This window comes from Loxodonta africana, chromosome 2, assembly GCF_030014295.1.
Source record: "Loxodonta africana isolate mLoxAfr1 chromosome 2, mLoxAfr1.hap2, whole genome shotgun sequence".
NCBI lineage: Eukaryota > Metazoa > Chordata > Mammalia > Proboscidea > Elephantidae > Loxodonta > Loxodonta africana.
Genome location: NC_087343.1, coordinates 212,143,279 through 212,168,773, shown reverse-complemented (window position 1 = coordinate 212,168,773; position 25,495 = coordinate 212,143,279). Strand labels below are relative to the sequence as shown.

Here is a 25,495-nt window from a genome sequence, read left to right as displayed (position 1 = left end):
AGCACCAGGTGGGAGGAGACCCCTGCCCAGCCCTCTGGGCCGCTCCTCTGGGGGTTTCCCACTCCCTGGATCTCGCACTATCTCTCCCTCACCCCAGGCTGTCTCATCCCTTCTCCCCACTCCTCCCTCTATCCTATGTCACTCTCCTCCTCCCTCCTTCCTCCTCTGTCCTTCCTCCCCACTTCCTGGCTGTTTTCTTTCCCAACTGCCCAGCCTTTCTCTTTTCTGCATTCACCCCTAGCCTCTCTCCCCAACTTGAGCCCCCCCTGCAGCCACTGTCTCCCTGGTCCCAGGGCCTGGCCTCTTCCAAGCTCGGCATCTTCTAGATTACTCAGACCCTAGTGCTGAGAGAGGGTGGGAATACATGCTGCACTAGCCCAAGCCTCCGGGCACAGAGGTTAGAGACAGGCCAGGGCCCTGCTCCTGGAGCCTACTGTCTACAGGTGGGTGGAAGTGGAGTGGGGAGTAGACTCAGACTCAGCCTTGAGTCGAAGCTGTGTTGACCTCATCTGATGGCTTCTCATAGTCTTAAAAAAAAAAGTGAACAATGGACAGGTAGATGGCAGAGAAAGCCTCAAAGCAGAAGATATCAAAGGTCATTCAGATCAAAGGCATTGGTGGGCAGACTCCAGACCGCAGCCATGGCAGAGATTGAGGCGGGCCCCTCCCCTGCCACAGCTCCAGGCTTTGGCCAGAACCTCAACAAGAGGAGCCCTAACCTCCCTCCATCTGGATTGCAGGCTAGGATTAGGGGTAAGGAGAATGGGGGAAACAAGCTATTTGACAATGCTCTGGAAACTTAAGGGGACTTGGGTGTTTATATCCTAATGGCTACCACCACTAGCTAAAACATCAAGGTCTTTGCTTTCAAAGGAAAACATTTTCTCAAGCTTTCTGCTTTCAGCTGCACAAGGTGTTGCCCCAGCCCGCTGGTGAAATGTGGGACAGGTGTGTAGATTACAGTGATCACCCAGCAACACGAAGGCAAGGCTTTTGTCTGTGGCATGCAGTGGGTGCCTGTAAATGCCTGGAAAATGAGGGGGTGCTGAGTAAACTAGCTCTGTTGATCTGGGAGACAAAACAGGAGCCATGGGAGAGGGAAAGTAAGCGGGGCCTGGGTGCATGGTGCAAACAGTGTTTGTTTGGCTGCTAACCAAAAGGTTGGTGGTTTGAATCCACCCAGTGGTGCCAGGGAAGAAAGACCAGGCACTCTACTTCCCAAAGATGACAGCCATCGAAAACCTTATGACATACCATTCTGTTCTGACACACGTGGAGTAACCGTGAGTTAGAATGGACTCTGTGGCAGTGAGTGTGGATTTTTGGGGTTTAGAGGTAGGAGGACCGATGGCTGCTGACCAGTGACATCCTGTAAGGGGGACACTGAGGCCCACGGTGGGCAAGGGACTTGGGTAGGCCCCCCAGTGCTGACCCAGGCAGGAACATAGCTCCCAGCATATCCACTAAAAATGGTGTCTCCCTCAGCGATTTTCTGAGGCAACAGGCTGCGTGGCGGTCCTTAGAGGACAGGCACAGCATGGAGGCGGCGGGGGGCGGGGGCGGGGGGGCCGGCAGCCTGCCGCTCCTGCCCAGACTCACTCACCCGGCCTGAGTGGCAGATCTGGCAGCTTCTTCCTTCCCCGTTGCTCAGCCTCAAACATGGGGTGTTGACTTTTACCCTCTCAGTCCCACCCACTACACATCAGTAGTCTGGGTAGCCTGCTCAGCCCCTCCACAGCCCTGCCCTGTGACCCTGGCCATCACCCGCCTAAGCTAGTTCCTTAGCCAACCTGCTTCTGCCCAGGCCAGGGCGGTACTGGGAAAACCTAAGGGATCACTTCTGTTTTCTTGAAACTACAGAGGCCTCATCTCACTCTGTAAAAGCCCAAATCTTTGTGCTTTCAAAAACGTATGCCTCAGGGCCTTTGCATGTGCTGTTCCCCTGACCAGTAGCCCCCCTCCCCCCACATATCTGCATGGCTCACTACCTTGGGTCTTTTGAGTCTTTTCTCAAATGTCATCTTCTCAAGTATGACTTCCCTGAGCCCCCACTGAAATTGCAACCCTTTGCCAGATATTTCCAGCGCCTTTATCTGTTTGGTCACAGCATGCCTCCACACTGAACATGCTACATTCATTCTGTTGCTTGTCTGTCTCCCCGACTAGAACCGAAGCTCCATCTCATTCCCTGTTCTGAATCCCCAACTCATAGAGCAGTGTCTAGCACACGCAGTTGGTCTCCATAATTATTTGCCCAGTGGATAAGCAGATGCTTCTGTCACACTCAAGTTGTGGGACCTTGGGCTAAGCATTTCTCTGGACCTCACAGACCCTGTCTCTGAAATGGGGAGAGTGACTGACCTGGGGGAGAGACTGAGATTTGAGATGTCCGCCCCCTAGTTAATAAACACGTATTAAAACCTGGCCCACTTCTGTCCCCAGGCCTGGTACACTGTCCTCTCCATGGAGAAGCATGGCATCCCACCCCAGGAGGGCCTGGGAGTTACCAGACCAGGGGCTGACCTGTGTATCAGTGACACCTGCCTGGGTGGCCCCTGGCTAACGCTTGCCCCTGGCACCCAGTCAGTGGGCCTTGTCCTCCACTGCCCAGGGGCTGCCTATGATCCCTAGCCTTCCATCCACCCTTCCTCCCTCCCCATCTCCTGTTTAGTTATTTAACCCTGGAATGGCACTTGGACACATATTTTGCATGAAAGCAGCTATTCAGGGGGTGCTAGGCACACAAAAGGGCTGACTTGCTGAGGCCCAGGCTCTGCTGAGTATAGCCACATCTCACCAGGAAGCCCCAGGTCTGACCGCACAGAACTCTCCTGCCAGCCAAGCAGGGGGGACCCTCTCCCTGGCTGAGCCTGGGACAGGACTCACTTGGTGGGAAGAACTAGCCAGCTCCAACATTCATGGAGCACCTACTACGTGCTGGGCACTGCTACCACGACCCCCTATGGACTCCTACTGGTAGGTCTGGCAGAACAAGCATGGGTTTGTGGGGCATGCAGAGTCAATTGGGAATCTGCCACTTCATTTATTTATTTGATAAATACATATTTATCAACACCTACTCTGTGCCAGGTACTGTGCTAGGTAGAGGTGAGCAAGACCCATCTTGAAACTTACCATCAGGTGGGGTTTGGCTGGTCTTGCTGTGTATGTTGTCCGGGGAACAAGAGAGGCCCTGGAATGGGTGAGACTCTGCTCTCCTTGTGACCAGCTGCCCACCATCATCCCACCCCATGTAGGCCCACAGTGGACCCCCAGGACATGTCCCTGAAATTCATGAACAGCTCTCCCTGAGTGACCTCCAGCAGGTCATGTGACGTGTCCATGGCAGGTCACGGTGTTCTCCATCCTGTCTATTGTTTGCCAAAGAGCTGCTGGTTCAGGGGAGAAAGCTCTGGGCTAGGCCAGGCTCACAGGAGGAGGACTTGGATCAGCCTCATTCATTTATTCATTCATTCACTCAACAAATACTTATTGAATGTGTGTCAGGCACAATTCCAGGCACTAAAGATATACCAGTGAGCAAGCAGTCAAAAATATATAACTACATAAATTATATATTAGAATGTAGGGAAAACTATTCCAGGCAGAGGGACCAGTAAGTGCAAAGGCCCTAGGGTAGGAATGTCTGGTGAATTCAGTGGATAGCAGGGGTGTAATGTGGCTGGACCGTGGTGAGTGATGGGGAGAGGGTGGGATGTGAAGTTGGGGAGGGCTGATTGTGTAGGGTCTCCTACCTCCTGGTATGGTGAGGACTTGTTTTTCTTCTGATCATTCAGAAACCACGGGAGCCTATCCCTACCCTTCATGGGAATGGGCACACACTGCCATCTTCATGCTCACTCCAGTGTTGGGCCCTGAGAGCAGCTGCATGGAGGAGGTAGCCGAGTCAGGATGTGACAGGGATAGTCTGAGGCTTAGGGTAGGGATCAACAGTCACTGTGACCAGAGTTAAGGGGTTGGCTGTGACTGGGTTGGTGGTCCCCAGCAGGGATTCCGGCCTTAATGACCTCACAGCCTTCCTCCCCTGGCCTACCCAATAGATCCTGGACTGAGTGACTGTAGTTCCCAGACCAGATATTGATTGGAGATAGAGACTAAGGAGCCCCCACATTTTAAAGGTGGGGAGACCTGAGCCCACAGAAGACCTAGGGCTGCCCAGGGGCCTCCTGGCAGGTAGGGGGGCCCAGAAGTCTGCCTCTGTTTCTGCTGCATCCTTTCCAGGTAAGCCAGAGGTCAACCAGAGGGTTTATCTCTGGTGGCGAGGCCTGCTCTCCTGGGCCTATGAAGCTGTGGAAAGTGCCAGGCTTTGGGTGGCAGCCCTAAATAGTCTGGGTAGTTGTAAGACAGTCCAGGCCAGTAAGTTCCCAAGCCTAGCTGCCAAAATGCCCATCCCTAAGCAGAGGGAACAGGATGTGCAAAGGCCCTGGGCATTCGGATTGGTTCTATCTGGGCTAGAGCCCAGGAGTCTATTATTATTATTAATATATTATTATTTTTTGAAGTTTCCTGTTGACACTGCCCCAGTGGTAGGTTTAGGAGTGACTTCAGCCCATTGGTGGTGCAGTGGTTAAGGGTTTGGCTGCTAACCAAAATGTCACCAGTTGTAATCCACCAGCCAGCCGCTCCTTGGAAGCCAGAATCCACTTGATGGCAAGGGGTTTGGTTTTGGTTTTGGTTCAGGCCATTGGGGTACCTGGCCATCCCCCCTTCCCAGCTAGAGGGGGTCTGGGCTGAAGTGGCACTCAGCAGAGGTCTTGAAGTATGCTGTCGGCTGCCCGCCCCCTCCAAGAAGTCCCCCTCACCCCAGGCCTCACACAGGGCCAGGCAAACACGGGCAGAGGGCATCCCCACGCCCACCCTTGCTCATGCCTGCGCGTCTGGCGCATAACTACCGGCAGGGTTGGTGTTTAGGCTGTATGGCGAATTTAGGAGGGGCAGGGTAGGAGGAAGATGGGGAGACAGGGTCCGGCAATCACGGAGCAGCAAAACCCGAGTGTGAGAGAGGTGGGGAGAGTGAGCTCCTTCCCTCCTGCCAGAACAGATGGAGAAGACCTAGGAGGAAATGGAGGTGGCGTCCAAGGAGAGGCAGACTAACCGAAGTGAGACCCAGGTCTGACCCATCTGTGTGATCCCCACGCTCAGCGCACCTCCTGGAGCGGTTGGGTGGACTGAAGGACAGATGTGTGGATGGATGGGTGGGTGGGTGGATAAAGAGACGGATGTATGAATGAATGAATGGCTGCGTGGGCGGCTAGGCAGCCCGGCAAGGGGCGGGCCAGCTGCGCGCTCAATCACAGCCCCCCGCGCGGCGCCCTCCAGCTGCGCGCAGACCCCTTCTGCCGCGGCCCCGCCCGGGGCGCTCAATTCCGCGCCCGCCGGTGCTCTGGAGCGCCTCCCAGAAACTGGGCGAGAAGAGGTCCCACCGACGTCGCCAGGCTTCACGCTCTGGCCTTCTTGTGCAGGCAGGGATGCCACTTGGCCGCAGAGAGAACCTGGAGGCGCGGTCCGGTCACAAGGCCCCCGGTCCCGCTTCTCTTTGTCTCGGTCAGGCCCTCCGCTGTCTCCAGCCGCGATCAGCCTCTCCAGGTAGCCTTCGGTGCGTGCGTCTCGGTTGCTCTCCGACCTCCAAGTCTCGGTCCCCTCTGCCCCGGGCTAGCAAGCGCCTTTCCTAGTCCGGCAGGGTCCCCAAACCCAGCGCCTCTAGGACCGCGGGGCCAGCAAGTGCCAGGATCTCCGGGCTGCCTCTCCCAGGGAGATTAAGGAGGGGGGAGAAAGCCCCCTCGTCTCCGCCCTCCCCTTAGCCAGTACACGTCCGCGCTGAGCCCCGACTCCAGCGCCGCCTGTTCGAGCCTCAAGCGGCTCTTCTGCGGCGGTGCGATCTCTGATGCCACGCGGATTGCCCGGCCCCCCTCTCCCCCGCTGCCAGGCCTCAAACCCGCAAACTGAACACAGCTCCCCACACAGCCGCCTACAGCCCCACAGCTGGTACAGGCGCACTTAACCCGTCCCCCCACCCCAGCACGGAGGCCCACACAACCGCAATCCCACTCGTCAACAAGCCCACACAGACACACAACGCCCCTCGGACACACGCAGCCTCACGCAAACACAATCCCCCCCCCCACAACCCCGCACAGACATGCAAGCCCTGGGACACACACAGGCACAATCCCACCCACGTAGAACCCCTCTGTAAACAATCGTCCACACAGAACCCTACGCAGGCCCCACATCACTCAGTCCCACCAGGACCCAGAAGCACGTTCACCAGCTCCTACCCAGACCCCCATGCGTCGTGACATTCACACGTAAGCACAGAACAGAAATCTACAATCCACACTGATACACACACCAACCCAAACGCACGGCCTGGAGCTCCCCTGCGGGCGCGTAAGTCCCTGGGAAAATATTAAAGCGGTCCTCCCTCCCACTCTTGCTATCCTTGACGCGCGCGTGCGTGCGCGTGCAGGCGCGCACACACACACACTCACACTCTCTCATACACACTCTCTTTCTCACACACACACAAACACACCCCGGTTCCTCAGCTCTCGGAACCTAGCAGCCAGTGACCTCGTCCCCCGCGGAGAGAGCTGCGGGAGCGTCTCCTGGCGCCCCCTCCTCCCTGGCTCCCGAACCCCGCCACTCCTCCTCGCTGCTGCCCCTCCCTCCTCTCCTCCCCTCTTGTCCCTCCCCTCCCCCGCGTCTGGGGCGCGGGCTAAGCGCCGCCAAGCCCCCTCGCCGCGCGCCCCTTCTCGCGCGCGCCCGGCGCCCGCATCGCGCTGGCCGAGTGGCTGCGGCCACCGGCAGTCTCTAATTAGCGCCTGTCCCCCGGCGGCCCATGCATAATGGCTACTGAGGGCGCTCGCAGGGGCGGTTGAGGAGGAAACGCGGGTGCGAGGCGCGGCGTGCGCGGGAGCGCGAGGGAGAAAGGAGCGAGCCCGGGTCGCCGCAAGCGGCAGCGGGAGGCAGAGAAAGGAAGCGCGCGAGCGCTCACCTTTTTTTCTCCCAAGGACCTCATCTGGTCGCTACGTTCTGGAAGAGGCGAGGGGGAGAGCGCGCGCGAGGAGCCGAGAGACGGAGGGCGAACGGGAGACGGCGAGCCGCGCAGCCCCGGCACCCGCGAGACCCAGGAGGAACCCGCAGGTATTGTTGGCCGCCGGAGCTTTGTGTCTTCTGGGGCTGTTCTGGGGCGCGAACGTTCCCGGCCCCCTGCCCAGCTGAGACTTGCGCCTGCGGGGTCTGGCTGCCCCCCGCCGCGCCGCGATCTGGGCTGGAGTTGCAGATTTGCCTGTTTTGGGGTTTTCCAAGCCGGTTGAGGGAGTGGATCTCAGGAGAAGGAATTTCTTTGGTTTTTTTTTTTTGGGCCGTAGTTTGGTTGTGCTGGGGATCCCACCCCCCCTTCTCCATAATGCCTTGGTGAGAGGTCTTGGCGACAGTGGCACTGGAGCAAGGCAAGGGGCTGAGATGGCGGGGCTGGTGGCCGTGGACGGGGAGGTGAGGGATTCGCGGAGAAGGAGACTTTTGCTCAAGTTCGCAGTTCGCCCAGGAGCTGGTTGGGCCATGGAGGGCCGGTCCGCGCACCCTATTCTGCCCCGGGCAGCCTGGGGGAAACTTCCCGGGAGCAGTCTCCCGGGGGACTCGGAGCCCCCGACGCCTCCAGTGCTTCCTTCAGCCTCCGCGTCCCCTCCTCGCCTCCCGTGAGCGCTTAAGGTCGCGCTCTCCCCACCCCCGCCTTCCTCCCTCGGCGGGCAGCTTCCGGATCTGGATGAGCTGGAGGAGCCGCTTCAAACACTTCCCCGGAGACCCCTCCCCTCGCGCAGCCGGAGCCTGCCCGGAGCCCCCTGCCCGGAGCCCCCCCCACCTCCTGCGCGGCGGGAGGCCTGGTTGAAAATGAAATCTTGCGCCTCAGCCGCCTAGGGGGGACCTCAGCCGCCTAGGGGGGACGGTGGTCACTTGATCACTCCGGGGGCTACTGACCCCCGGCTGGGCAGGGGGAGGGGAAGGGGACTCAAAGGGGGAGGGACTTGTTTGGGTTAGAGACGTTGACGTTGGATGGCGCCGGGCTGGGAGGGGTACTCGCTGGAGGTTAGAGGCCTAGGTTCGCCGCCGGGGTCTCGAATTCTAGCCCCTCTGGGGCTTGGTGATTGACTGGTGACTCCAGGCACGTCGAGGACCCGCTTCCCTCAGCCCCCTCCTCTGCGCCTCGTCCCCTCCCTTCCTGGACAATGCGGACTAAAAGAGGTGATCCCGAGGGCGAAGAGTGTGTGTGTGTGTGTGTGTGTGTGTGTGTGTGTGTGTGTGTGTGACGAAGTGTTTGTCTCCTGTCATCCACAGCAGACGCTGCTCCAGTGACCCGGAGATCCGGGCGCCAAGCCCCCTCCCCCAGGTGCTGGGGGAGGAGAAGATGAAGGGAAAGGGCAGTAGTGGTGGGAACTTCTCCGCGCACCCACTGGGGCCATGGGAAGGTAGCGCTAGCCCAGAGAATTTCTGGGAACGGCAATTCTGGGGCGGGGGTGGGGGTTCATCTCAAAGAGGGGAGCCGCTGGGTCAGGGCTTTCTCCACTCAAATCCTCCAGATTTTTTTTTGCTCCTTTTGGGGGTGGGCGGGTTTGAAAATCTGCATTAATTGGATTCCAAGGCAAGCAGCCAGGGTGGGATAAAGGTGTCCTTTCCCCTTTCCCTTTCTGGGGTAGGGAGTCAGGCTCCAGACCCCAAGCTAGCCGCCCAAGTAGGTGGAGGAAATTCCTCTCCCTACTTTAAGAGAGGATTGGGGAGGAGGGTGGGGGGAGAAGGTACCTTTTTTTGCTGGCATGGTTGGGGGGTGTGTGTGTGTGTGTGTGTGTGTGTGTGTGTGCGCGCGCGCGCTGTTTTCAGGCTGTTCTGTCTCTTGGTCCAGGAATAGAAAGATTTAACCCTCCCCCAGAAATCTGTCACCCCCAGCGGGGACAGGCTGATGGCCATGCTAACACCCGCTGACAGGAGAGAGCAGATTCATACCCTGTGCCCCCCATCCACACCAGGCAGGGCCTGCCCAGGTGGTGCATTGTCCAGGGACCTTGGGGAGAGTGGCCTTATGGCCCTGTGGCCTGGGCTACCTAGACCTGAAGGGGAATCTCTAGGGCTGGGGTGAAGGGCCATTGTAGAATGGCCTTTGCCCAGGCTGGGGAGCCTCTGTGAGCTGGCTGGTCCCTCCCCACACGTTTACTCTGTTCCCAGCCCCGCCCTCAGTTCCCATGGCAGGAGGCCTGGTGAGGGGTGAGTTTCTGCCCCTCCTCCCTACAGGTTGGACTCTGAGGCCCTAGCAGCAGAGGGCAGGCCCAGTGAGAGTGTGCTGGGAGAGAGAACTGAACCAGCAGCATTCCTGTCTGCTTGTCCCGTGCGCCCCACTACCGCAGGAGTCCCTTGGTGTAGCAGTGTGGCTGACTTCTCCTCCGAGAACTGAATGCCTCCCGTGCACGCATCGAGGAGCCCCAGACCTGGCACACAGTGGGCACATAGCTTTGGCCAGACAAACACAAGAGTGAGTGAATCCATCATGAATGGATGAAAGGGCAGTGTTTCTGAATTGAGGCATTTTATAATTTTTTAGACCTTTTTGATATATACATTTAAAAATGTGCAATTCGTAAAAAATCCAATAAATAGAGAAAATAAAAGAAAAAGGTGCCTGTCAATCTTCAGGGGCCATGACAATAATAATTTTTATGTAGTTCTTCTCAATCTTTGTCGACTTGGTGGCTGGTTTGTTTTTAAAGACTGTGGTCATTCTCTATATTCAGATGTATATCCTGCTTTCTTTGCAGGCTAACAGCCTTTTCCTGTTGTTTTGTAACCATCTCTTCATAAAAACCATGGCTGGCGTCTCCAGTCTTCTCCAGTCGAGTGGCTGTGCCGTCATTTACTTCATATTCCCCTTTTGTTAAACGTCCTGGAGGCTCCCAGTGAGTGATGCAGGGAATGTGTTTCGTGCATAGGGCTTTTTTTTTTTTATGTTTAAGATGATTTCCTCAAAATGACGCTGCCGGTGTAGGAGGCTCAACCGTGCCTCCAGTGGAAGGAACCAGCTTCTATGATTTTCCCTGGATAAGTGGGACACGGTCCTCCTTCCTTCCTCACAATCTGGAACCTTCCTTTAGAGCTGCAAGGAGCCTGCGTGGTTAGTCACCTGTTTGACCCCCTCATCTGACTCAGGAGCCAGAGGGGCAGTGACTCTATGGTCACATGACCATCACTGGGCCACGCGGCAGCAAGAGCCGGCTGCTCCTCTGTTATCTGGTGTTTGATTGCACGAAGGATCCCTCCTACAGATGGGAAGAGGAGGAGCACCCAGCTTGCCTCAGGTGGAGCCCCAGCCAGGCCCTTCTGCCCTTCTGAGTTACATGCACTGGCCACGTTCACGAGACCTGGGGCCACCCAAGTCACTAGCCTGTGGTTGGCCCCATTGTCCCTCCTCACAACTCCCCCTCCTTCTCATCATCTCATTTCCCAGAAGGGAAAGCTGAGATCCAGGGTAGCCTGGAGGTAGAAGACCCAGGGGTTATACTCCTGCCTCGTGCCTCAGTTGATTTGTCTGAAGGCCTAGCCCTCCACCGGTGCTGGAGCTGGGGGCAGGAGACAGCATGGATAGCGGGGGTGTGGAGGTGGGGAAGGACAAAAACCACTTCTAAACCAGCTGTCCATTCCAACCCATGTGTTGGAGTAGAACTGTGCACCAGAGGGTTTTCAAGGCTGTGATCTGTTGGAAGCAGATTGCTAAGCCTTTCTTTCAAATAACCTCTAACTGGACTAAAACCGCCAACCTTTGGGTTAGCAGTTGAGCCCTTCACCGTTTGCATCTCCCAGGGACTCCTGGGGAAGGACAGGCTACTTCTTTAAAGCTTCCTTTGACCACAGAGAGGCTTCAGGAAGCCCCTGGGGAGGGAGGGGACAGATGGAGGCAGAGAAGGAGGAGAGAGGAAAGGAAGAAGTGAGAGAGGAAAAAAGGGACTAGAAAGAGGGAAGGGAGGTAAGGAGGGAAGGAAAGGAAGGGGGAAGGGAGAAGAAGGAAGGATGTGTTCGAAGGGATGACAGCGATAAGTCCCCCATCCCCCACCTTGGTGGCTCTGGGGCCGTGAAGGAGAGCCCAGGGTGGCCTGGGGGAGAGGCTGGGCACCTGCCTGGAGATGGGCGGGCTCTGCAGGGCTCAGCGGAACAGCTCTTTGGGGGGCATAGAGAGAGGCTCTAGGGGTCAGATGGAGCCAGAGCAGGTGGTGGCAAAACCTGGGCAGGTGGCTTCTTGGTGCTCTGACTCCCCATCAGAGGACAGGGCCTTTCTCTTCCTTCCCCTGCCAGCATGCCCACGTCAAGGCAAAGAGAAACCCTCCTGGGGGTATGGGAATTAGGGCGTTTCGGTGTACCCACAGGTGTGTGCCTGTCTCTGTGCACCTGTGTGTGATGACTGTGCATCTCTGACCCTGGTTGTGCCTTCCTGGGCTCAGTGTGCCTGCCAGCTTGGGCCCATGTGTGTGTGCGTGTGTGTGTGTGTCTATGGGTGTGGTGTGTGAATGTGCATGGGTGTGGTGTGTTTGTGTGTGTGGCATGTCTGTGTATGTCTGTATGTGTGGCATCCCTGTGAATGTGTGTGCCTGCATGTGGTGTGTCTGGGTGTGTATGTGCATATATGTGTCTGTAGATATGCATGGGGTGTGTGTGTACATGTCTGTATGTGTGCGTGTCTCTCTGTGTGTATGTGCACATGTGTCTGTGTGTATGTGTGTCTGTGAATGTGGCATGTCTGTGTATCTCTGATCCTGTGTGTATATTTCTTAAGGAGTCTATGTTCCTGCCAGCTTGGACATGTATGTGTGTGTCTGTGTGTGCTGTCTGTGTATGTCTGCTTGTGCATGTCTGTGTGTATCTGTGTGTGCCATGTCTGTGTGTGTCTCATCTCCTGGTGCATTTCCGGGGAGTGCCCTGAGCCTGGGCACGTGTGTGTGTCTGTGTGTGTCTGTATTTGAGCGCACACTTCTCTCCTAATGGCCCCAGGAGAGATCCAGGCATCAGGCTTTTGTGCTGCTTTCAAGGTTGAGGCTGGGTGGGTGAAGGGGGGGCGGCCTTCAACTGGGAGAGGTGGGGATAGGCAAAGGAAAATCTTAAAAGACCGTCTTCCCGCTGGTCTCCAAGGAGATCAGCCTGTGAAATGATCCGCACGTTAATTAAAAACGATTATACCCTGATTGAGCCATTCCTGCTCACATCCCCGAGCCAGGAGATGTAGAAGGGTAAGACCCAGGCTGCAGTGTGGGGAAGGCCTAGCTACAGGGCACAGTCAGGGTGACCCCACACATGAAGGAGGGACAGAGCCTGGGGGTGCGAGGGGGCAGGGGCAAGGTGTTATGGGCATGTGCTTGGCAGACTTGTGCTTGGCAGACTTGAACTTCTCCTTTGAATTTTAAAACCCTCCAGGTCGTGGTCTCTGGGCTCCTAGGAGCTGGGTGGCCACTGCTGCCATGCCCCCTTGTGGACGGGCACAGATCCTGCGAGTCAGCATTTGTGGTTTGGTTTACAGAGGGGTAACATGTCGAGGTCACACGGCTACAATCTGGGGATACCAGGTTGGACTCAGTCCTCTGACCCCAAGGCCTAGACTATCTTACTAGCCTCCACCTGTCTCCAGACTCGGACTGTGGGCCCCTGTCTATGCAGGAGCCGTGGGCAGATGGGGCCCCTGAGGACGAGGCCCTCTTGTCCTCCATGGAATACCTGGGAACATTCGTTTCTGTCACAGCGCTAGTCTAATATACATCACCCTCAGCTGCCTGGGCAGGGCCTGTCTCCACTGATCATGCCACTGCAGACTGGCCCCAGGCGGGCCTCCTGGCCTGGCTGTGTACTGCTTTGACACTAGCCTTCATCCATCCAGTCCTGTGAGCACTGTAGCTCTAGCGGGGACGGTGATAATATTGACTAACATGTCGCTGTGACTCATTACCATATGAGCTGCTCAGGCGCACCAGGCAACCTCATCATTTGTGGGGTCCTGGCTTTCCAAAAGTGGGCTGCTCCCTGTCCCTACCCACTCCCCCCAGAGTGTTGTGGGTAGCTCTATATTCATTAACTACCTCCTGTATGCCCAGGCTTTTGGAAGTGGAGAAGACCAGTTTTAGGAAGCAGAAGACAGGCCTGAACGTTAGCCACACCAGACCAAGCAAGAGCAAGGGGTTCTTCCCCTTCTGTGAGCCTCAGTGCTCCATCTGTGAAGTGGGAAGCCCAGTACCCTCCTGACAGGCTGTGGGAGAGTAAGGAAAACCAGGCTAAGTGCAGCACCTGGGCCCATGGAGGGCACAGCCAGTGTTCATTTGATCACCGATCCGTGCATGCATCTGTAGCACCTGTGTGGCCCCAGCAGGGCATTGGGCTCTGGGGAGGGAGACACACTGTTATCCTTAAGTGCTTCCCCAGGAGACAGCCTGAACTGGAGGTGACTGTCATCTCTGTGTGAGCCCCCAGGGGACAGAGAAGTCCATTGGACCCACCTGAGGATGCATTATCAAAGGTAGAGTGTCTGGGAAGGGGAGGGAATGTTCAGTGAGACTTGCTGGACCAGGCCCCATGTTCTGAGGGGGGCTTGATCTTGGTGAGGCTCAGGGGCCAGAACTAGTGTCATGAGGAATCAGAATGGCAGGTGATGGGAAGCTGTCATCCACTGTTCTGCAAGGGCAGCACTGGGAAAGAGTCAGGCCTATGTCAGCTCCTCCCCCAAAATCCCTTCTTTCAGAAAAAGGCAAAGACTCTGCCTACCCCAGGCCATCACTGCAAGGTGCCACCTCCAGGAGCAGACTTTGTGACCTAGGCCCCTGCAGAATGTCCTCTTCTTGCCTTCCCCAGTGCCAGAAGTGCCCCATTCGTCCCTACTAAGAGTGAAGGTATTGAAGGCCCTGCTTAAGTGCACACACATGACCTTGGAGGAGTAATCAGAAGATGGGCTCATGTTTCCATAATGCAGGGGTCACAGCCTCAAGCCCCACAGGGCCCAGGAGGGAATGCCGATGAGGCTGTGGGGTTGCCTGGCCCTCACGGAGTCTTGGTGGCCCAGCTCTGCTAGGCAGCAGTGGGGCAGTGCAGCCCAGGTTACCCCATCCCCACTTTCTTAGGTCCCAGAATTCAGGTACCTACACAAGATCCCTGGTTGGCATATGTTGACTGCTAATTCAGCAACCTGTCTATGGCCAGATTTGCACCCCTGACTGCCAGTTTATGGTCACCCAGCCTGAGGTATCAGTTTCTGTTACCTGGTGATGACTATGATGGTCCCACAGTATGAGCAGGGCAGGGGTGGCAGAGTGGGGATCCTGGCAGGGGCCTGGCAGTCCCAGTCTAGACCATTCACCAAGACCGAGGGGCACAGGCACAGGATGAAGGCTCTGAGGGGCCAGGCCAAGGCAGGCAGGAGGACTGGAGAGGCCAGGAGGGAAGCTTCACTGGTGCCACCCTCTGAGGCAACCTGACAACCAGGGACTGCTCTGGGCTGCTCCCAGCTGATGTTTTTTGGCTGGAGTCCTGAAGTGGCCAAGAAAGAAGCCAGGAGGGTTAGTGGCACCTTGGTCTTTAGGCCCAGGGGATGGTCAAGGTGCCAGGCACTGTGCCAGCCTCACGCTCCCACATCTACCAACCCTTGGATGAGGCCCTTTAGAGATGGGGATATGGGCTAGGGGCTACACAGCAGGAAGTGCTGGTCCAGACTGCACCCTGTTGCATGATTTGCCCCAGCCAAGCCCGGTCCTTGGCACCTGCACTTCAAGCGTCCACAGCCATCCCCATGAGGGCTTGGCGAGGAAGATGGGCAGCTGATGGGCATCTCCTTTTATGGTTAGGTTTCATGTTTTTTCAGCACACGCCTGCCAACAGTGGGCCATGGTTAGGGGAGATATGGGTACTAGGTCTTGAAACCTGGGCAGGGCCTTGACAATAGGGTCCAGTATGACCCAGGCCTGGAGGCAAGAAAGGACAATAGTGTGTGTGGACATGTGGGCAGCTCTAGGAGGCCAGGAGGGCAGAGACAATATCTGAGGGCAGCTGTGAGGGGCTCTGCTTTGTCCTGAGGGCAGTGGGGAAAGAGGTGCCCCTGGAGTCAACTGATTTTCAACAGGGTACTCAGTCCATTCAATAGAAAAGAAAGACTCTTTTCAGTAAATGGTGCTGGGAATACTGGATTTCCACATGCAGAGTCAGGATCCATGCCTCACACCATACACAGAATCTAACTGAAAATGGGTTGAAGACCTAAATGTGAAACCTAAAACCATAAAATTCTTGGGAAAAATATAAGGGCTAGGAAGATGTTGGAGTAAACAGATCATTGTTCTGACCCTTCTCCACAAATACAACAAGGAAACAGTGCTCGGCCTTGAGGGACTCTGAATCAGCGAGCAAAAGAAAGCAGCAGGGAACTGCAGACAGGCAAGAATCAACAAATAAACGAGTTGCATACTATAGGAAAATTGCTTCTCCCACCGCCCCATCCCTCCCCCGGCTATGCGGGCCTCCAGCTGTTGTGAATTGGGGAAGCGGCCCCAGCAAAACAGCCTGCTTCTGTAACCACCAACCCCTGCCTGTACAAAGAGACAGGACCCAAAGCTCTAGAATCAACAAGACAGACTTCCCCTGGGGTCCATTCAGTGTGTGCCACACCTCCCCCGCCTGGACACTGTCAGCTGCAAGGCTGCTGTGAATTACTGCAGAAGGCCTCTGCAGTGGAATCTGGTCCCATAGTCAACATGCTACCTGCTTCCCTGCGCACCCCGTAGCACAGGCCTCTGTAACTAACAGGACAGACCTCCCTGAGGGTCAGTTTGAGTCTGTCTGCTCCCCATTGTTGGTGTTGAAAAATGCAGACTGAGGTTGCTATGTGCTAGGAAGAATGCATCTTGTATGGAGGCTGCACTCACAGCCAACATACCACAGGGAGGCGCTCTGATGGCAACAAGGCAGACCTCCCTAGGGATCTGTTCAGAGTGTGGCAGCCCCTCCCCCACCCCGATGCTGGCAGCGGTAAGGCTGCTGTGAATTGCTACATAAGGCACCCTGCAGTGGAGTCTGCTCCCACAGACAGCCCTCTCCTTGCCTCCCTGTGTACTGTATAGCTCAGGCCTCTGAAACCAACTGGACAGACCTCCCTGGGGGTCAGTTCAGGTTAGCCTACCCCCGCTTCCCATTGCCACTGAAGATTGCTGACTGAGGCTGCACTGTGCTAGGAAGCAGGCATCTTGAGTGGAGGCTGGGCTCACAGCCAGTAATCTGCTGGGGGGTCTGATAGCAATAAGGCAGACCTCTAGGAGGACCTGAATGGACCGTGACACCCCTTCCCTCACCCAGTAACTGTTGGTTGCCAGACTGCTGCAAACTGTTACAGAAGGCTCCTGCAGTGGAGTCTGTCCCATAGGCAGCTCTCTACCTGTCTCCCTGCATATTTCATATCTCAGGCTCCCAAAACCAACAGGACATACCTCCGTGGGGTTCAGTTTGGATCTGACCCCCTTCAGGTTGGCACTGAGGACTACTGACTGAGCCTGCTGTGTGCTAGGAAGCAGACATCTTGAATGGAGGCTGCATACACAGACAACAGTCTACCAGGGACACTGATAGCAACAAGGTAGACCTCCCTCAGGAGGGTGTGTTCAGAGCATAACTGCTCTTCCTCCACCCAGTAACTGTTGGTTGCTGGTCTGATATGAACACCTATGGAAGGTTTCCTACAGTGGAACAGGTCACCTAAGTAGAGACTGCTTCCCCAACCAGCGCAGGGTCACTGGGACTTTGAAACAAACAAGACAGATCTCTTGGAGGTCCTTCTGGAGTGTGCCAGCCCCTCCTCCTCCTCCTGAAATGGAGGAAGTTCTGCCTGTGCTTCCCCTGAATGCCAGCTCAGATATAAGCAGCCCCCACAGAGCAGGGAAGGGAGCCTCAGACAAAACCAGGGGGCAACACCCAGCCCTGAAGGGGGCTCGCTGGGTGTGGGTTTTCCAACTAAAAACTTGGTTGTAGAAACAGAAGGGAAGGGAGTAATAACCAGAGAGAGAGAGAGAACTACATCCCCTGTTGGACAGATTGATTAGGGTGCTATATCTTGCCAGAGTGGCAGCACCCACTGATGGACAGATTGACCACAGTATGTTCTCTGATGTGTCTGGGAGACACTGAAAGTTGAAAACTGAAATCTGTAACTTTAAAATTACAATGAAAACAGGAAAGGAGAAGGAGCTTTTACAGAGAGAGAGAGAGAAGAAACAATAAGAAAGGCCAAATGCTCTGCCCATCTAACAGAAAGTAGTGCAGGCAAAAACACCAAATACTGGAGAGACATGAGAAAGTTAATACCCTGAAAAACTCTAATGCCTGAACAAAAAACCACAAGACACATAAAGAGAAACGATGACCCATCCAAATGAATATGACTAATAGAGTGAAAATGCATCTATGGAAGATCAAATAATGAAAAGAATAGAAAAATATAATACAACAATGTTGAATATAATTTAAGAGTTAAGGGAAAACATAGACAAAGGTCTAAAAGAAAGCAATGCAGGAACTAAAAAAGAGATAAAAAGAATACAGAAATATTGCAACTGAAAGGGGGAATAACTGAAATAGGAAACACAATGGCAGACTCTTAACAACATATTTAATCAGGCAGAAGAAAGAATCAGTGAATTAGAGGATAAGAGAGTTGAAATTACAGAGGCTGAAGAGCAGCAAGAACAGAGGCTCAAGAAAGCTGAACACAGTTTAATGGAACTATGGGACAACAAGAGACCTAATGTATGCATCATGGGAATTCCAGAAGGAGATGAAAGAAAGGGAGAGAAAGAATGTTTGAAGAAATCATGCCAAAATTTCCCCAATCTGACAAAGGAGATGAACCTACAAATCCAAGAATCTCAAAGAACCCCAAGTGAAATAAACTCAAGGGGATCTACACGGAGACACTTAGTAGTTAGGCTTTCAAAAAGTAAGGATAAAGAGAGAATCCTGAAAGCCGTGAGAAAGAAACAGGCATGTATAAAGGGTCCCTAATAAGGTGAAGTGCCGATTTCCCCTTGGAAACATTGAAGGCCAGAAGAAAATGGAATGGTATATTTAAAGTGCTGAAAGAAAAAAAAAAAAAAAAAAAACTGTCAACCAAGAGTACTATACCCAGCAAAGTGGTTCTTCAAGAATGAGGGTGACCTCTACAACAAAAAGACAAATAATCCAATTAAAAAATGGGCAAAGGAAATGAACAGACACTTCACCAAAGAAGACATTCAGGTGACCAACAGACACATGAGGAAATGCTCACAATCTCTACCGTCAGAGAAATGCAGATCAAAACCACAATGAGGTACCATCTCACCCTGGTATTACTGGCACGAGGAGATCATTAACTCTTATGCACTGCTGGTGGGGATGCAAAATGACACAACCATTTTGGAAAACGATACGGCACTTCCTTAGAAAAGCTAGAAATAGAAATACCATATGATCCAGCAATCCCACTCCTAGGAGTATATCCTAGAGAAATAAGAGTCACACATGAATAGACATATGCACACCCATGTTCATTGCAGCATTGTTTACAACAGCAAAAAGATGGAAACAACCTAGATGCCCATCAACAGATGGATAGGTAAACAAACTGTGGTACATACACACAATGGAGTATTATAAAACGATAAAGAACTATGATGAATCTGTGAAGCATCTCATAACATGGATGAATCTGGAGGGCATTATGCTGAGTGAAATAAGTCCATCAGAAAAGGACAAATATTGTCTGAGACCACTACTGTAAAAACTCATGAAAAGGTTTACATAGAAAAAGAAGCAATCTTTGATGGTTACGAGGGAGGGGAGGGGTTGGGATGGAAAAACACTTAATAGACAATAGATAAGTGGTAACTTTGGAGAAGGGTTAGACAGTACACAATACTGGGGAAGCCAGCACAACCTGTACAAAGCAAGGTCATGATAGCCCCATAGACACATCCAAACTCCCTGAGGAACCAAATTGCTGGGCTGAGGGCTGTGGGGACCATGGTCTCAGGGAACATCTAGCTCAACTGGTATAATATAGTTTATAAAGAACGTGTTCTACATTCTACTTTGGTGAGTAGCGTCTGGGGTCTTAAAAGCCTGTGAGAGGCCATCTAGGGTACTTCACTGGTCTCACCCCTTTGGGAGCAAGGAAGAATGAAGAAAACTAAAGATATAAGGGAAAGGTTAGTCCAAAGGACTAACAAACCACATCTACCATGGCCTCCACCAGACTGAGTCCAGTAGAACTGGTTGGTGCCTGGCTACCACCACCGACTGCTGACAGGGATCACAACAGAGGGTCCCAGACAGAGCTGGAGAAAAATGTAGAACAAAATTCTGACTCAAAAAGAAAGACCAGACTTGCTGGCCTGACAGAGACTGGAGAAACCCTGAGAGTATGGCCCCCAGACACCCTTTCAACTCTGTAAGAAGGTCACTTTTTTTTTTTTTTTTAATTTTTCTTGTGCTTTAAGTGAAAATTTACAAACCAAGTCAGTCCCTCATACAAAAACTTATATACTTCTTGTTATATACTCCTAGTTGCTCTCGCTGTAATGGAACAGCACACTCCTTCCCTCTACTCTCTATTTTCGTGTCCATTCGGCCAGCTTCTGCCCCCTCTGTCCTCTCGTCTCTTCTCCAGACAGGAGCTACCCATATAGTCTCATGTGTCTACTTGATCCAAGGAGCTCACTCTTCAGCAGTATTGTTTTCTATCCCATAGTCCAGTCCAATCCCTATCTGAAGAGTTGGCTTGGGGAATAGTTCCTGTCTTGAGTTAACAGAAGGTCTGGGTACCATGACCTCTGGGGTCCTTCTAGTCTCAGTCAGACCATTAAGTCTGGTCTTTTTACAAGAATTTGAGGTCTGCATCCCCCTGATCTCCTGCTCCCTCAGGGGCTCTCTGTTGTGTTCCCTGTCAGGGCAGTCATTAGTTGTAGCAAGGCACCATCTAGCTCTTCTGGTTTCAGGCTGAGGTAGTCTCTGGTTTATGTGGCCCTTTCTGTCTCTTCGGCTCATAATTACCTTGTGTCTTTGGTGTTCTTTAGTCTCCTTTGCTCCAGGTGGGCTGAGATCAATTGATCCATCTTAGATGGCCGCTTCTAGCATTTAAGACCCCAGACACCGCTCTCCCAAGTGGGATGCAGAATGTTTTCTTAATAGATTTTATTATGCCAATTGACTTAGATGTCCTCTGAAACCATGGTCCCCAAACCCCCACCCCTGCTACGCTGGCCTTCGAAGCCTTCAGTTTATTCAGGGAACTTCTTTGCTTTTGGTTTAGTCCAGTTTTGCTGACCCCCCTCCTGTGTTGTGTGTTGCCTTTCCCTTCACCTAAAATAGTTCTTATCTACTATCTAATTAGTGAAAACCCCTCTTCCTCCCTCCCTCCCTGCTCTCATAACCATCAAAGAGTATTTTTTCTCTGTTTAAACTGTTTTACGTGTTCTTCTAATAGTGTTCTCATACAATATTTGTCCTTTTGCAACTTACTAACTTCACTCAGCATAATGCCTTCCAGATTCCTCCATGTTATGAAATGTTTCACGGATTCATCATTGTTCTTTATTGATGCGTAGTATTCCATTGTGTGAATATACCATAATTTATTTATCCATGCATCCATTGATGGGCACCTTGGTTGCTTCCATCTTTTTGCTATTGTAAACAGTGCTGCAGTTAACATGGGTGTGCACATATCTGTTTGTGTGAAGGCTCTTATTTCTCTAGGATATAGTCCAAGGAGTGGGATTGCTGGATTGTATGGTGCATCTATTTCTAGCTTTTTAAGGAAGCGCCAAATCAATTTCCAAACTGTTTGTACCGTTTTACATTCCTACCAGCAGTGTATAAGTGTTCCAGTCTCTCCACAACCTCTCTAACATTTATTATTTTGTTTTTTTGTATCAATGCCAGCCTTGTTGGAGTAAGATAGAATCTCATTGTAGTTTTGATTTGCATTTCTCTAATGACTGATGATCATGAGCATTTCCTCATATATCTGTTAGCTACCTGAATGTCTTTAGTGAAGTGCCTGTTCATATCCTTTGCCCATTTTTTAAATGGGTTATTTGCCTTTTTGTAGTTGAGTTTCTGCAGTATCATGTAGATTTTAGAGATCAGACGCTGATTGGAAATGTCATAGCTAAAAATTTTTTGCCAGCATGTAGGTAATCTTTTTACTCTTTTGGTGAAGTCTTTGGATGAGCATAGGTGTTTGATTTTTAGGAGCTCCCAGTTATCTAGTTTCTCTTCTGCATTGTTAGTAATGTTTTGTATACTGTTTATGCCATGTATTAGGGCTCCTAGCATTGTCACTATTTTTTCTTCCATGATCTTTATCATTTTAGATTTTCTATTTAGGTCTTTGATCCATTTTGAGTTAGTTTTTGTGCATGGTGTGAAGTATGGGTCTTGTTTCATTTTTTTTTGCAGATGGATATCCAGTTATGCCAGGACCATTTATTAAGGAGACTGTTTTCCCCAGGAGGTCACTCTTGAGGTCCACCCTTCAGCCAAAGATTTAACAGGTCCATGGAACAAAACAAAACTAAAGGGGCACACCAGCCCTGGGGTAGGAACTGGAAGGCAGGAGGGAACAGGAAAGCTGGTAATAGGGAACCCAGGGTTGAGAAGGGAGAGTGTTGACATGTCGTGGGATTGTTAACCAATGTCATAGATCAATGTTTGATAATAAACTGGTTTGTTCTGTAAACCTTTATCTAAAGTACAATTAAAAAAAAAAAAAAATGAGGGTGAAATTAAAACATTTCCAGACAAACAGAAGCTGAAAAAGTTCTTATCTGCCAGACCAGCCCTGCAAAAAAACACTAATGGGAGTTCAGCAGATGAAAAGGAAGAGACACTAGAAAATAATTCAAAGCCATACATAAAAAGAATGATCCTTAATAAAGGGAATTGCCTGGGTAAGTATAAGGGGTAGTAATAAGGTATTCATGCTTGATAATTCTAATTGTTTTATCTCTTTCATGCTTTTTAATAACATATGTACAAAAAGCAAGGATAAAATTATATGTTACATGGCACATGAAATATAACGATATAATTGTGATGACATCAAAAGAGGGGGTGGTATAGGTACAGAATTTCTTGAATATTACCGAAGTTAAGCTGGTACCAACTTACCGTAGGATGTTATAAATACAAACTGTTACATGTAATATTCATGTTAACTACTAAGAAAATATCTAAAAAACATACACAGAAGGAAAGAAGGGAACCAAAATGGCTCACTACAATTAACCAACAAAACACAAAAGAAGGCAGTAGGAAAGGACAAAGCCAGAGAAGACACACAAAAAACAACAAACAAAATTGCAGAACTAAGTAACTTCTTATTGGTAATTATGGTGAATGTAAATGGACTAAATGCTCCAGTTAAAAGACAGAGAGTGGCAGGATGGATTAAAAAATAAATAAATAAATAACATGATCCAGCGGTATGCTGTTTACAAGAAACATACCTTAGACCCAAGGACACAAATAGGTTGAAAATGAAAGAATGGAAAAAAATATTCCATGCAAATAATAACCAAAAGAGAGCTGGGGTGACTCTTAATATCAGACAAAGCAGACTTTAAGGCAAAATCTGTTAGAACAGATAAAGATGAACGTTATATAGTGATGGAAAGGGTCAATTCATCAAGAAGATATAACAGTCGTAAATATACGTGCACCCAACAGTGGAACGCCTAAATACATAATGCTAACACTGATAGAATTGAAGGGAGGAATGGATAGCACTACAGTAATGGTTGGAGACTTCAGTACACCATGGTCATAGATTGAGTTGTGTCCCCCCAAAATATGTGTCATCTGTTAGGCCTTGATTCCCAGTATTGTATGATTGTCCATTTCGTCATCGGATGTGATTTCCCTGTGTGTTGTAAATCCTGTCACTATGATGTAGTGAGATAAGAGTCGTGGCAGTTACTTTGATGAGATCTACAAAATAGATAGTGTCTTAAGCCAGTATCTTTTGAGATAGAAAAGAAAGAAGTGAGCAGAGACGGGGGGGACCTCATACCACCAAGAAAGCAGTGCCGGGAGTAGAGCGCTTCCTTTGGACCTGAGGTTCCTGTGCTGAGATGCTCCCAGACCAAGGGAAGACTGATGACAAGGACCTTACTCCAGACCTGATAGATAGAAAGCCTTCCCCTAGAGCGGGTGCCCTGAATTCGGACTTCTAGCCTACTGGATTGTGAGAGAATAAACTTTTGTTTGTTGAAACCATCCACTTTTGGTATTTCTTTTACAGCAGCACTAGATGGCTAAGATAGCCACTTTCCATATTGGACTGAACGTCTAGAAAGAAGATAACAAGGAAATGAAACCTGAATGACACTATAAATCAACTAGACTTAACAGACATATATAGAACAGTCTACCCAACAACAAAACAACATACATTCTACTCCAGTGCGCATGGATCATTCTCCAGGATAGACCACATGTTAGGTCATAAAGCAAGTCTCAGTAAATATTAAAAGACTGAAATCATACAAAGTATTTTCTCTGAACACAGCGGATTAGAGCTAGAAATCAATAACAGGAAATAACCTGGAAAATACACAAAAATGGAAATGAAACAACAGACTATTAAACTTCTAATGGGTCAAGCAAGAAATCCAAAGAGAAATCACAAATTTCTTAGAGTCAAATGAAAATGAAACCAAAGCATACCAAAAATGATGGGATGTAGTGAAAGCAGTACACAGAGGGACACTTAGAGCAATAAATGGCTACATGAAAAAGAAGAAGGCTCTCAAATCAACAGACTAACTCTACAACTTGAGGAATTAGAGAAGAGCAAATTAAGCCTATACCTACCAGAAGAAAGGAAATAACAAAGATCAGAGCAGAAGTAAAATATAAAACAGGAAAACAATACAGAGAATCAACAAAACCAGAAGTTGGTTCCTTGAAAAGATCAATAAAATTGACAAACCTTTTGCTAGACTGACAAAGAAAAAAAGAGAAAAGATGCAAATGACCAAAGTTAGAAATGAAGAGGAGATGTTACAACTGATCGGATAGGAATAAAGAGAATTACAGCAGAATATTATGAACGGCTGTTTGGCAACGAACTGGATAACCTGGGTGAAACAGACAAACCCGCAGAAGCACACAACGTACGCAAACTGACTCAAGAGGAAATAGAAAACTTCATCAGACCTGTAACAAGGGAAGAAATTGAATCAGTGATCAGGAATCTCCCAATAGCGACCAAAAAAGTCCTGGACTAAACATTTAGAGAAGAATTGACACCAGTATTGTTTAAACTCTTCCAAAAGATAAAGAAGGAAGGGATATTCGCTATTTCATTCTATGAAGCAAAAATAACCCTGATACCAAAGCCAGACAAGAAAAGAAAACTGCAGGCTAATATCCTTCATAAATTTACAGTAATGTGTCGTTTAATATCCATGATAGATTCTGTGCAATAGGTTGTTATACAATCTGGATGTTGCATGAACTCCATACAGGGAAGCCCCAGGGTTATGTACCTAGCCCTGCCTGCTGTTCCACCTCCCTGAGGAGCAGGAGCAGCCTGGGCCCAGAAGCCCCAGCAGCCGCCTGCACCCTGGGTAAAGCCCAAGAGCTGTATTCACTGGATACAGGAGGCCAGCCTTGTCAGGTATGCAGCTGTGAGGGGGGTGGGGGCACTGCATGGGCAGCCAGATCAGATTGGGGTTTTGTGCATGTCTGGGCATAGGATGGGGGGAGGCTCACTGAGGGCCTACAGAGGTGGCCTCGAGGGCTGGGCAGGGAGCAGGTCTGGGTGTCAGGAATGCAGCTGACGGTGGCAGCCCTGTCTGCCGCTGCCTTGTGGGTGTGGCCACCCTGATCATGTGCAGCCACTGCCACTGGCCAGAGCCTCCGCTGGCACCTGTGCCAGGAGTGGAGAAGCTGCAGCAGGCCAGGCTGTTGGGTCTAGCTTTTGACAGTGGATTATCTAATATAATAACAAAAGCAGAAACAGCAAAAGACAAGACACCATATTTTAGCAAATAACACACACACATATATAACACGCATACCACGCCTAGGAAAATAATGCACAAAGGGATTGTGCGGTTAGCAAAAAAAATTTATAACACACGTGTTATTTGCATAAAAATACAGTTAATAGTTGGGACCTCATAAAAATTAAAAACTTCTGTTCATCAAAAGACTTTACCAAAAAAGTGGAGACAAGCTACTGACTTGGAGAATATCTTTGGAAACCATATATCTAATAACAAAAATATATATAAAACTTGTCAACAACAAAAAGACAACCCAATCATAAAATGAGTAAAGGACTTGAATAGACGTTTCACCAAAGAGGACATTCAAATGGCCACCCAAACCTGAAAAGATGCTCCGCGTCATTATCCACCCAAAACCAAAAAAA

At 50.9% G+C, this 25,495-nt stretch overlaps 1 protein-coding gene across 5 annotated transcripts in view; it reads left to right on the top strand.

The window, feature by feature from the left end:
• The window catches only part of RAI1 (retinoic acid induced 1), a 140,620-nt gene that overhangs the window by 31,916 nt on the left and 83,209 nt on the right, over positions 1 to 25,495 (top strand). For all 5 annotated transcript variants that reach the window (XR_010321047.1, XR_010321048.1, XR_010321045.1 and 2 more), the window contains exon 2: positions 7,035 to 7,167. The gene's annotated coding sequence lies outside the window, so the exon portion shown is untranslated. The remainder of the gene's footprint in view (positions 1 to 7,034; positions 7,168 to 25,495) is intronic.